Genomic DNA, 13,213 nt, shown 5'->3' on the forward strand with positions numbered 1-13,213 from the left:
TTGTTATATAAAAGGAACTACATTTGTTTACAACGTAGCCTAACACCACACACAATTCACCTTTGATATTAAACTATCAAGTCGATCACGAGGTGCACAATATTTGCTTCTTTGTTATAATATGTGGTTATTTCGTGACGAAATGACAAAGATTACTTGGATTTAAGCTAATTATATACATTAACATTTAGAATGTGGAAAGTGGCACCAAAGAATTGTGAGGCAAAGTTGTTCGAACTAGAGTAAGACATTTGCTGGTGAAGTGACTGGGTGGGGCGAATATCAAGATCAACTTGTTCGACGGTAGATAGTGGTTGTCTAGGCTGCATTTCGGCCATAGTTTCGGTGCATCAAGGTGAACACGAGGAATCTGTTGGATTGTTACATTTACTGGACTGAGCAAGAATGTTTGAACACTTGCTGCTGTTCAACAGATATGTTGGAATAATTGGTTATGGACTGGAGATTTTTGTACCCTGTTATTGCCGTGGTTTCAGTGGGTGGAATGTTTGCATTTCGAAGTTTTTGGACCAGTAATTTGCGAACTGAGTGGTTCGTTATTCTCTTGTGCTTGAGAAAGCCGGCGTCTTTTGCCATGGCCATCAGCATCTGACCTAACTTGTTGACACCCAATTGTTGACGCAAGAACCACTGGGATGCAGTGTCATTTGTGCGTATTGCCAGGTAGAAAGGGTGCTAACTTGAAGAAAAATCAGATGGACGCACATCCGAGTACAGCTTGTAAATTAACACAGGATTTATTGGTCCAGACGATTGTTTTCTATGGTCAAAGGGGAGCAACTCGAACTGACTTCTTCAAAGGGGAGCAACAACAACAGAACCTATTTGCAACATAGTGTTAAATTTACCTAATACTAGAGGTTTTAATGACAATAAATGACAACAAACACGTTTTTTTACTACTTTTCTTTGTTTTAAGGACATTAAGATAGACAAACATTTGAGATTGTTTTTATTATTGATGCACTTGGCAAATACATGTGACGAGGTGCGTGGGAAAAAGTAGTCCCGGTTCGGCTGTTGATGACGTAAGTTCGTGCCGTTGATTATAGCTGTGCCATTGATTATAGATGAAATTTAATCAATGAGGCTTTAATCAACCTAATTCGCTGTAAGAGTGGGATAAAAATTCATATTGAATCCTCGTATAAATTTAACTACCCGCCATCATGGTCATATGTGATTAATGTTAATTAAGTGATTCTTAATTCACCATATCTGTAGACATCTAATAAGGATTGGCACTTAATACCACATCCGCGAGAGAACACGAAAGGTTGGCTGGAAAGATTCCTGAATACGGTGTCATTAAATTCAGTGCTGTGCATTCATCTGGAGGTATGAGCAACACATTTATCTGTCTAGGAAATTCTCATTCGCAGCATACTTGTTGTAATTCAATTTACCATGCTTTGAGCTTAAACACGGTGCCTATACCACATGACCTTTTAAGATCTGTGTTGGGAGAATAAAGCGCGACCCAGTTAACCTTTTTATTGATGTCTTTTTTAATATTTCATATTTCACCATTTTTTATGGGATTAAGTGGAGAGCCTGCAGTGTTTTTATGGCAATTTCGGGTCCGATATACGGCCCCATTCCCCTCAAAAAAGAGTATATATTTTTATATATTTTTTCCCCATTTTTTAGAAGAAATCCCCTTCAAAAGTAAAAAAAAAAAAGAAAGTTTTTTTTGTTTTTTTAAATAACTGTCTTATGATAAATATACAGGGCTCAACATTTATGGTTGTCCTATTGCCCCTGGCAAGTAAAATTTGGGTCTGGGCAAGTTATTTTATAATCTAGTTGTCCGCCCGGAAAAGTGCAAAAAAGAACAAAGAGCATTTAATTTAGACTTTAATTGCTGTAATCATTTTGTTAAATGTTCAAAAATAAACAAGAGCACCGCCTTGCGGGTGCACACCGCTCATCTTTTTTCTTTTTAAAGGTGAAGGGACTCTCAATTTTAATCACAAAGGAGGGAGGGGTGGAGTGAAGAGGGGTGTATAGTGTGGGGGTGTGGACATTTATTACATTATCTTCCAAAAATACGAAAAACAAAATGAAAAAAAAATGGGGGGGGTGGGGGGGTGGGGGGGGGGGAAGTGGATTCTTGGGTGCGATGGTTGGACGGTATTTCAAAAATAAAAAATATAAATAAATATTTGTGTTTTTTAACCGTTTCAAAAAAAGATTGGGGGGGGTGGGGTGGGGGAGGCGGGGGAGGGGGGGGGGTTAGTGTGAGGGTGTGGTGGTCATTTGTGAGATGATCTTAAAAAAAGTATCAATCAAATCTAATCATAAATAAAGAAGTTATGGCAATTTTAGCAAAATTTAATAATTTGACCTGGAGAGTCAAAGTCATTCAAAGGTCAAGGTAAAATTCAACTTGCCACGTACAGTAACCTCATGATAGCATAAAAGTATTTGAAGTTTGAAAGCAATAGCCTTGATACTTTAGAAGTGGATCGAAACACAAAATTTAACGATATATTCAAAGTTACTATGTCAAAAAAGCGCCATAATTCCGTAAAAATGACAACCAGAGTTATGCAACTTGTCCTTTTACTGTACCCTTATGATAGTTTGCGAGTGTTCCAAGTATGAAAGCAATATTTATGATACTTTAGGGGTAAAGTTGACCAAAACACAAAACTTAACCAAATTTTCAATTTTCTAAGTATAAAGGGCCCATAATTCCGTCCAAATGCCAGTCAGAGTTACATAACTTTGCCTGCACAGTCCCCTTATGATAGTTTATAAGTGTTGCAAGTATGAAAGCAATAGCTTTGATACTGTAGGAATAAAGTGGACCTAAACACAAAACTTTACCAAATTTTCAGTTTTCTAAGTATAAAAAGGGCACATAATTCTGTCAAAATGCCAGTCAGAGTTACATAACTTTGCATGCACAGTCCCCTTATGATAGTTACTAAGTGTTGCAAGTATGAAAGCAATAGCTTTGATACTTAAGGAATAAAATGGACCTAAACACAAAACTTAACCAAAATTTTCAATTTTCTAAGTATAAAAAGGGCACATAATTCTGTCAAAATGCACGCCAGAGTTATCTAACTTTGCCTGCCCAGTCCCCTCATGATAGTAAGTAAGTGTACCAAGTTTGAATGCAATAGCATTGATACTTTCTGAGAAAAGTGGACCTTAACGCAAAACTTAACCGGACGCCGACGCCAACGCCGACGCCAAGGTGGTGACAATATCTCATATTTTTTTTTTAAAATAGATGAGCTAAAAAGGTTTTGTGGTGAATCATTTTGGTTTATCAAACAATATGAGCTTTACAGTTGATGTGATATTTCATGTTTGGGCAAGTTGCTTTTATGTTCAGTGCAAGTAGATTTTGGAAGTACTGGCCCGGTAGGGCAAGTTGGTTTTTTGGTTAATGTTGAGCCCTGATATATCTCAAATTTATTTCATAAACAACTAATAAAGTATATAACTAATATGATAATAGGTGCTACCAAATTTACGGGCAAAAGCTTATTTGATGTTTGTTAAAGATAACACGGGTAATATATGTCTGCACATTATCATGCAACAAAACATTCAATTTCTCTACAAAACAATATGTAATTTAGCAAAGCAATAAAATATAATTTGTTTTAATCTTAAAACAAGTTTATGAAGCTATGCTTTATGTATAGTAACCCCTTGTACTGTTTTCAAACTCTCAAACATGTATTTCATTTTTTGTTTACTTTTAAAAACAATGTTAGAATTTAAAAAAAATCTCGCGAAATTGTGTTTTATTGATGTTTTCCATATGCAGGGATGCTATTTATGTTTTAGGGCGAGATTATTTCTAAAACGATTTTATTTAACTTAAGCATAAAAAAGAAAGGTGCCGTACTTCATTATTTTGGTCCCATGTCTAAATCATCGACATCGTAAATGTATCCCTTGCATATGTAAATGAAAAACTTTTTGTACTTAATTAATGTTAATAAACATATAAATGCAACAATGCTTGCGGGAGTGTTTGCGTCTATCTTGAAAGAAGTGCATAGACCTCATTCACTGCGCAAAATTACACAGACCAGAAATATCACATTTGGCTTTGGACACAATACTCTTTGCATATCTTCCGCACTGTTAGAGCTTATGTTATGAAATATGGTAAACTTATTGTATTTTTCTGAATCCTCCGGAATTAACAGTTGGTAAAAACTATCGCTAATGGCATACACAGATCGAACACTACTAGGTTGGTGCTAAGGAGAAAATACTAGTAGCAAAAATTTAGATTTATGATGAAGACCCACATCATAAGCTTAACGCTAAATCTATGAGTGTACCTGTCACTTTATGTGTGAGACAAAAAATAAACAACAACATACTTATTATCACGAATTTACTGTTATCAACAAGAATTGTTTTACCAGTAAATAATTTACCAAACCAGTATTTAAATAAAATATAATCAAATATTTTTCACTTGAATTTAATTACATTATTTCGTTTATTTTTATTTCATTTAATTCATTTTCATGTTTTGAAAGTAAAGATATTCAGTCATTATGGAATGTGGCATTAAACATATAGACAGCAGCTGCGTATTGCATGTGAATGAGGCAGTTTCCACATGAATATGATTATAAAATAACAACCAGATTATTAAACTGCATGTACATCCCAATTGATTAAAGTCAAGTTTTTGTATGTTCAAGCTCATAAACAAAATAACACATTCAGTATGTTTATTTATACCCTTATCTTCTCGCCCTTGTTTCTGTGCACTCAACACATGTAGTATTAGACATACTGTTATGACTTTGCATATATTCGGTAAGTTCCTACCACGCGTTTGTTAGTTAAAAAACACGCTCAGTCATGGCACTAATTGTCAATGAGTTGACTTCATATAAGATGTAGAACCAAAAAAAATACTCCACTCATCCAGTACGCCTTCTATGAAGAAATAATAACAAGCAGTCATCAACACTTTCGCTTCTTATATGGTCTTCAAAAGATTAATCAGAGACAGTTGACAAGATTAAACTTCTGCTTTTCGCTTATTTGCAATTTTTTCAAAGTGTCAGCATAATGTGCAAAATAATAATGGTAATACACAACATGGTCTCAGGTGTGTCAAATGAATTTTTAGGCAAGGATTATTAATTATAGGTATAAGTTCAAGTGTACAACACACTCTTTTGTAATAAAAATATTGCAAAGTGTGCTACTGGCACTGCATTATGAACATTTATATTTAAGCAAAAATTAACATTCATTTATATAATAAACAAGAAATCTGATACTTAAAAACAACTTAGTAGATATTGTTTAATGTACAATGTATTACTCAAAGTCATCATCACACAATGAGACAACACAATGGCCTTTAAACAGAGTGTGCTTTTTAATTGTGGCATACATTTCATGAATTAATACTAGTAATAGAAATACAGAAAAAAAAACGTCTAAAGCTGCCTGGGAACTATGATTTTAATATCAACAATTCATTTGACATGCCTGATTGCAAATTGTTAATTTCAATATTCTTTCACATTGTTTTCACACCTGATATTTGTTATGCTGTATATTCTTTTTGCTTACAGACATACAGAGTCACTCACAATAATTGCAGTTTCTTTACAGTCCACTAACGTTGAACATTACAGAGTCACAATTCCTAATTTTTCAGTGCCGGTCAAGCTTTATAGGTCCAGAATTGCTTCGTTGTTGAGTACAAAGTACGCAGTCAGTTTTGCTCAGCAGAATGCTGCATGGAATGTGTGAAGTCCAGCATTTGACAGAGCAGCTTCTTAAAGAAAATCAAAGAGAATCCATAACATGTACATATGAATTAGTCTATTCCCAATGTGTATGTAAGCACAGTTTGATTTTTTACAGTTTGAAACAGTTTGGTACGAAAATGATCGAGTATGAGTCGGAGATGCAATATTGTTTACAATCACAACGTAACTTAATACATCAAAAAAGAAAGGGTCTTTAGAATAATCACGTAGAATATACTCAAGAAATAACTCCAAAACTTAATAAAATGATAACTTTTATGTTCCATTAGTTTGACAGAATAATAATGACCTTAAATTTAAAATCGGCGAAATTTTGTAATGTATGTGCCGAAAACAGTTCCCATGTTATCAAAGGTAATCTTTAGCAATATTATATAGATTGATGTTTTATGTAACCAAACGCAATATTTTAATTGAATAATTACTTACCAATCGAGTGCATTCCATTAATTTATTAAATTTCAACAATGTAAACATCCACCAGAGTATGTCAGTTTCAATTTTCACTTCTTAATGACGTATTGACGCAAGCACTGACGTCACACAGACATGTATAGTTGTCGACGAAAGAAACGCGGTCGTTCATGTTGTGAACAAATTAAACTTGTAAACAATTGTTTATTTATGTAAAGGGATAATATTAACTATAGAATATTGGGTTCATTGAAGAAAATAATTCGAAACTAATCTTATTCGGTATTGTAAACCGGAAGTACGCAAATAATTTAGACGGATTATCTTTTTTTAGATTTTGTTAACAACATCTAGAGCAATTTTTAATTTGCAATGCATTATGGGAAACTGGAAGTGACACACAGGGAGGCAAACAGACGTATTTTGATCGTAGAAAATCATATAATGCAAGGAGATAGAGTACCATTACCTACAAAATAATAAATTTCTTGTCGTATTTTTATTGAGGTATGCAAATACATGCGATATGGCGTTTGTCGAGGTGTCTGTGTTGCTACATCGGTCAAGTAAACTGCCCATGCATCGCGAAAACAGACGACGCGGGCAGGAAATATTTGACCTCAATACCCTATCAGATAAGTAAATTTGTATTTCAGAAAAGTGATTACAAATAAACAGGTCAACGCCCTTAGGGCTTTTGCCCGTATAATTAATATGATTTTTGAATTATTATAAAGAGTTATATTAAGTTAGTTTTTCCCAAATCAGTTAATTTAAAATGAATTGCATGTTTTTTTCCCAAAATGGCCAGGGAAAGGCCTGATGTATCTAGGTATATTGTGTCAATATTCGTTGATAAAAACATTGCAATTTGGTCCATTTTATTGATAAAAAATGCATACATTTTCCATTTTATCGATTTAAAAAATCCCAATTAGACTCAAAATGGCAAGGAAGGCTGATCTGTCTGAAACTAATGTTGAAAAAATCATTGGTATATATTTAAGAAATAGGACAAAGACAGTCAGCTGTGAATATTACATTCATGCATACATGTGTATTCATATAATAAATATCATTACATATAAAAGAGTAAATTTTTAATCTCCCCCTTTTCCTAAAAAACGACGCGTTTTTCCCCTTTGGACGGGCCCCGCCACCATTCCCCTATAGGTGAAAAAAACACTGACCTGCTCATTCGTGAGAGTTTTCTAGAGGTATCATGATCTTTTCAAACAAATAAGTATTTTTCCAGTAAAGTGCAACCGCGCGTTTGTAATATGAAGTCACCACAATGACCCGACATTTTTCTAACCGTTCAAACGCGCGGTTGCATTTTATATGGTAGCTATATGAATTTCATATATTAGTTTTGTATTTTATATACAATGCATTCCATGCATAGCTTCTTGATTAGTACGGTACATAAATCTACTTGTCTACATATATTAATGTACATTTCTAATTTTCAAGAATTGTACAATATAAACAACATTTTACATACACACTAAATTTGAAGTTTGAATATAAGAATGTATAGCATTTATCAATAAAAGGTTGCAAATAAAAAAAGTAACTAGCATATTCTGAATTGCATTCTAATATAAACTGATAATGCAGATTTTACACAATACTTCTGTATAAAGAATATTTATAATATGCATTATGATGTGTGTGTTATGACATCGGAGATATCAGTAAATATTATGACAAACGGACCAGACACATAATTTTTCATCTGCTTTAATTATATTTTGTATATTTCAAACCTGTCTTTTATGCTTTTTACAAATCCATGCTTTCTAGGGCTTCTAATTTGTATTATTTCCTGACATGTAATATGAATAGGTTTTACCCGGAGATTTCAATTGAAGCAGATTCCTGATTTTGAGGCAAGCATTTTGCAATTGTGTCACTTTTGACTTCTCCAAATTAGTTTGCTTGCATCATTTGATGCAAATGTTACTGGCGCCATCTGATCTATATTTCCTTAGTTATATTAAACAAGCGTGCATGCAAAAATTTCCAGTCAATATTAAAGAATTTTGAGTTTCATTTTTGTATGATAAACTGAAATGTCACATTTTTTTATTAATAGTTTATATGTCTTTTTACTATTTTCTTAATGTAAGTAGGTAATATAGGTCATTGGATTTTTTTTTATCAAAATATTCTCTGCAAACATTTTACCAGTATGAAATATTGTTTTGAAACCTATTAATAATTAAACCAGTGAATAACAATTTCCTTTGCCTCACACTTATCTCTTGAGCCATGTTATTTTCATGTATTTTTCAAAAGAACATATATCTATCATATTTAACCCTCCTATGTTAAATTCATTGAAAATTACAGCTGAAAGTAGAATATAATTTCCCTTTAAAAACACTGTGTTTAAGTCTTTTTATACATTAAATTACATTACTTTAGACCTCATGACAAAGGTGATTCATATATTTCAAATGAAAACTTTTTAAATTAATTTGAAATAACCTCCGTGTTTGGGTGCTAATTAGAATGTTGGTTTAATAAAGATTGTAACTAATACAATCAATATAGGATTTATTGAACAACATACCAGTTGTTTACTTGTAAAGAACCCTTTAACCCCTTTACCTAATAATAATTGAATTTGAGAAGGTTTTTGCAGACAATTCTAAAAAAGTGTGAAATAGATAGATATTGCTGATTTTGAGAATTTTCCCTTTTCACCACAATTATTTCTACCGCATGTAAGCTATTTCTTCTTTGTTTGTTTAGTTCATAGTTTAAGAACATTATCTAGACACCTATTACTTTTGCTGTGCAGACATCATTTGAACCATATTGCTGAATAATAATGTTAATCATAAAAAGCAATGACTTATTTTGTTACAATGTTTACAATACAAACAAAAGCTAAGATAGAATTGAAATTAACGGGGAAAATGTAAAAGTCTTCAATTTAAAAGACAATACAGTAACAATTATCTATTGTAAAACCCCAAGTTGCAATTTAAACATGACAAACAATAATTCATTCTAAATAGTAATAAAAGTATAATGCAATACATTTAATTTCACATGATTAACTCATTAACAGTCAAGTGCCTTAATATTATAAAATTAAATGACTGGAAATGAAATCAGAATCTTAAAGCAAGCTGACGAATAAGGCATTTGCTCATTAGATCAATTCTGTATTGTGGTCACAAAATCTTTGATCTAAAAGGAGTGCTGTATGCGATGAAGAACTTTGTTAATTAACTTGGTCAGTGCAGTGGACATTGACAATAAACAACACAATACAGGACTATGACCAATCACAACGCTCCCACACAGTATTCTAAAGGGAATATATTAACCAGAAACAGTTCAAAACAGCATACTTTATTAATCGAAGAGTCAAGAAATTTACACTAAACTGATATGAAAATTGCTGTAAAAACAAACGTTTCCAGAAACTGATAGTTAAATGTGACAGTGACAGAAGAATATCAATCAATTTATAAACCAAACAAACAATAATACTTATTATGAATCAATGAAAAACTTAACATCAACGGAATAAATGTTGGGTATCAATTGAATAATGCAACAGGCACAGTTTTATAAGCAGAGAGCTATTATCAGAGTTTTAAACTATAACTGATAAAAAGTTAAGAGTCGCGAAATTATATGACAAGGTAGAATTAAGATACGAATGTCAACAAACTAGAATTATAAGTATATCAATCAATGAATATATAAATGTATACGCAAATTCGAATTGAAATGAACAGTAAATATGACGATTTCAGGGATCTGAGGTGCAGAACGTATTTTCATTTTGTTTGTTTACCTGTTAACCCAATAGTGCGATACCGTCCCGAACGAACGAAAATTCCTGTTTGCTCTTAATTACGAAAAGACCTAATAGTTGCTCAAATATTTCCCTTGCTTTTTTAACAACGATTTAGTACAATGTCTTAAGTACTTGTACGTAAAAACTTGTTTTGTATATTCGTATTTTGCTTATATTTTTTTAATATAACCAATTTCTGTGACCATTCAGGTATATGCTATTGTTCATGTTATAACACATTATTTTTTTGTATTGGTACAAATTTGAAGTCTCAGGTACAAAACTTACTTCAGCTTTAATGTTTCCTGAGATATTATGCGTATATATTATTTTAATCTGAGTAGATAACTGTCAAACTAATCACTGATCATCTGGCAGCATAACATGTGATTTGTACAATATCAACGTATGTTATCCTGATATAAAAACCCACCTTAAATGATAAAATTGAAATAATTTCGCAATAAAATTGCGTTTCACAATTGCCACGTACAAACAGATGAAACCAAACATATCCATCGTGCTAAAGCGTTCGATCGTCAAGTTTGAATAATTTTCACAGCTAACTTGCACAGAATCTAGTCAAATGACCACACGTAACATTTTTGAATCTTCAAAATCTTCACTAATGACTGAGATATTCAAGTTTGAAAAGTATTGCGTTAGAAAATTCTCCAAGTGTAGTGTATTTTTGATACACAATATTGCAAATATCTACTATTTTTATGAAAACTTACGTCCCTTTTTTGGATCCGTACATTTTATTGAATTTCTACAAACACAAACAAAACCAAAGTTTTGACTTTCAAAATGTCATTAAAAGGTAAGTTTAATTTTATTTCTAAATTCTGCTTTTGTTAATTCACTTTTGTTAAGTCATAAAGACATATTTATGTATTTTTCCAAAATAAGTGATATTAAGCCGAATTATGATTTTGTTCACCCAGTAATTACTGCTTGGAATGCAAATACATTTATCATACCTCAAGCTGGTGTTGATAAATTTTATCAATTGGCTCTATTAATTTGTTTCAAGGGTGATTATTGTTCAAATTTATATAGCTCTCTCTGTATATGTTAACTCAAGAAAATGCCATCCCTTTGTCTCCTTGAAATAATACAGACAATAGAAACCCTAGCAATTTTTATTTGAACTTAAACAGTGGATAAGAGAGCTACAAAATATTGTGTGCATAAGGAAACACCGTTTTATTTGGACAATACTGTAAGTCTTTTGCGAAATGATTAAAAAAAAATACTATTTAAAAAATGTACAATTACGTAATAAAAGCATTGTCTAATATAAATAAATAAATAAATAAATAAATATATAAATATATATATATATATATATATATATATATATATATATATATATATATATATATATATATATATATATATATATATATATACTATTTCGTAAGAACATACATTCTACTAGGATGCGTGTAATCCTCGCTACATGTTCTATTTTATTATTTCTTACGTCTTTCAATTCAGAAAATTTAAATATAAGAAATCTATGTTTCTATGTATATTGTGTCTTTTTAATGAAGTGCAATTGTATTCAACTAGTACTAGTGACTTTTAATTGAACGACATTCTCTTAATCGTATTTTTTCAAAAACTTATTTTGGAAAAGCCAATTAACCTAAAACAATCAAAGAACTTGAAATCTTCCCAAAAGATACATGACGGCAACATATGTATTGTTCATTTAGAAAGTACAGTAAAGGAAGAGGTACACTCACTGACAGATTAGTGTTTCCAAAAACTTAAAGATGTAGCAAATGCAAGGTCAACATTCATATCCTCAAAACATGGACTAGAACACTTGACTAGTAATCTGCCCGAAAAATTGGATTTTGAAAACATGGAGTACACAGACGAGTTTAGTTATGTTCCAAGCGGGTACATTTATTACCTGATGGTGATGACAATCAGCCCTCTACATCAAAGTGCAGGCGTATATTCTTAGATGCTACCAGTAGCTATGTTCTGTTTCCAGTAGATAGATTCATGCTTTGACAGAAGTATTATCAAAGTTAAGGGCTGCAAGCAAAATTTAACTACAAAATGTGCCGAAGAATCAATCAAGCTATCAGCGATTCAAAAGTCTTATAAACGGATGCTTTGTAAAGTTCAGGATGAAGACTTTATTGCACGTGTCAGCAGAAGAAATTATACAAGATCTGGGACTCGCCTTGAGAGTCACGAAGGCTCAAAAGCGAGCATTAACCAATATGTGCACACCGAAGCTTTCAAGTACATATGTCATTATGTTGAAGAGCATATCGTACTAGGACATAATGTGAATCGGCTCACAATCATAAAAGAAAGACACCTTAGCTACATTCTCGAACACCACCCTTCTTTAAACAATAGAGGATATAAAACCTATAAACTCAAATATAAACTGTCGAAACATTTGCAGAAACAAATCAGATTTTGGCAGCCTGAATCTTCAAACACAACATCAAAACTAGTGTAGCGGGCTGCTGTAGAGGGAATGGTGGTAGAAAAAGCTTTTGAACTTGCTGCATCTGACGAAAGACGACTTTATGAAAGTGCGATGATATTACACAGATATATTCTTGAATCTCGCCAGAATTCATATTCAGTTCTATGCCATGGTCACCATCAGCCAAATGGTTACATTTAGGGGAATGGCATCGTCCAACAGAGGTTTTCAACTTTTATGTCGGTTATATCGGCCAAGTCAAGCATAAAGGCAAATCGTGTTAGCACCAAAGTTCAACGATATGAAAGATCCTTTGCTGACGATTTATGTTGTGCAGTTAGCAATAGTGAGTGGTTGATGCCAAAACATATCCTCCTGACAATCACTGTCCGTCATCTTACAATAAATGCATAAATGATAACACTTTTAACCGCTATGGTCATGCTCAATCATACACACTGAAAATGGAGCTTGAAACAGCCATGTGTAACGCAGTTCTTAATTCAGGAACATTATTACCCAAAACATATCAACTGAAATCAATAATGTTTGCACTTTTGCTGGGATAACTTCGATCTGAATGAAGAAACACCATCTTACCAGTGCTGGTACAACACATTCCACACATGGCATTGTGTTGCAAGAGACCTTAGGCTCATTCGTCGAAGTCAATGATGAGCCATCTCAGGTAGCCAAGACAAAAGAAAGAAC

The sequence above is a fragment of the Dreissena polymorpha genome, chromosome 1 (assembly GCF_020536995.1).
Source record: "Dreissena polymorpha isolate Duluth1 chromosome 1, UMN_Dpol_1.0, whole genome shotgun sequence".
Classification (NCBI taxonomy): Eukaryota; Metazoa; Mollusca; class Bivalvia; order Myida; family Dreissenidae; genus Dreissena; species Dreissena polymorpha.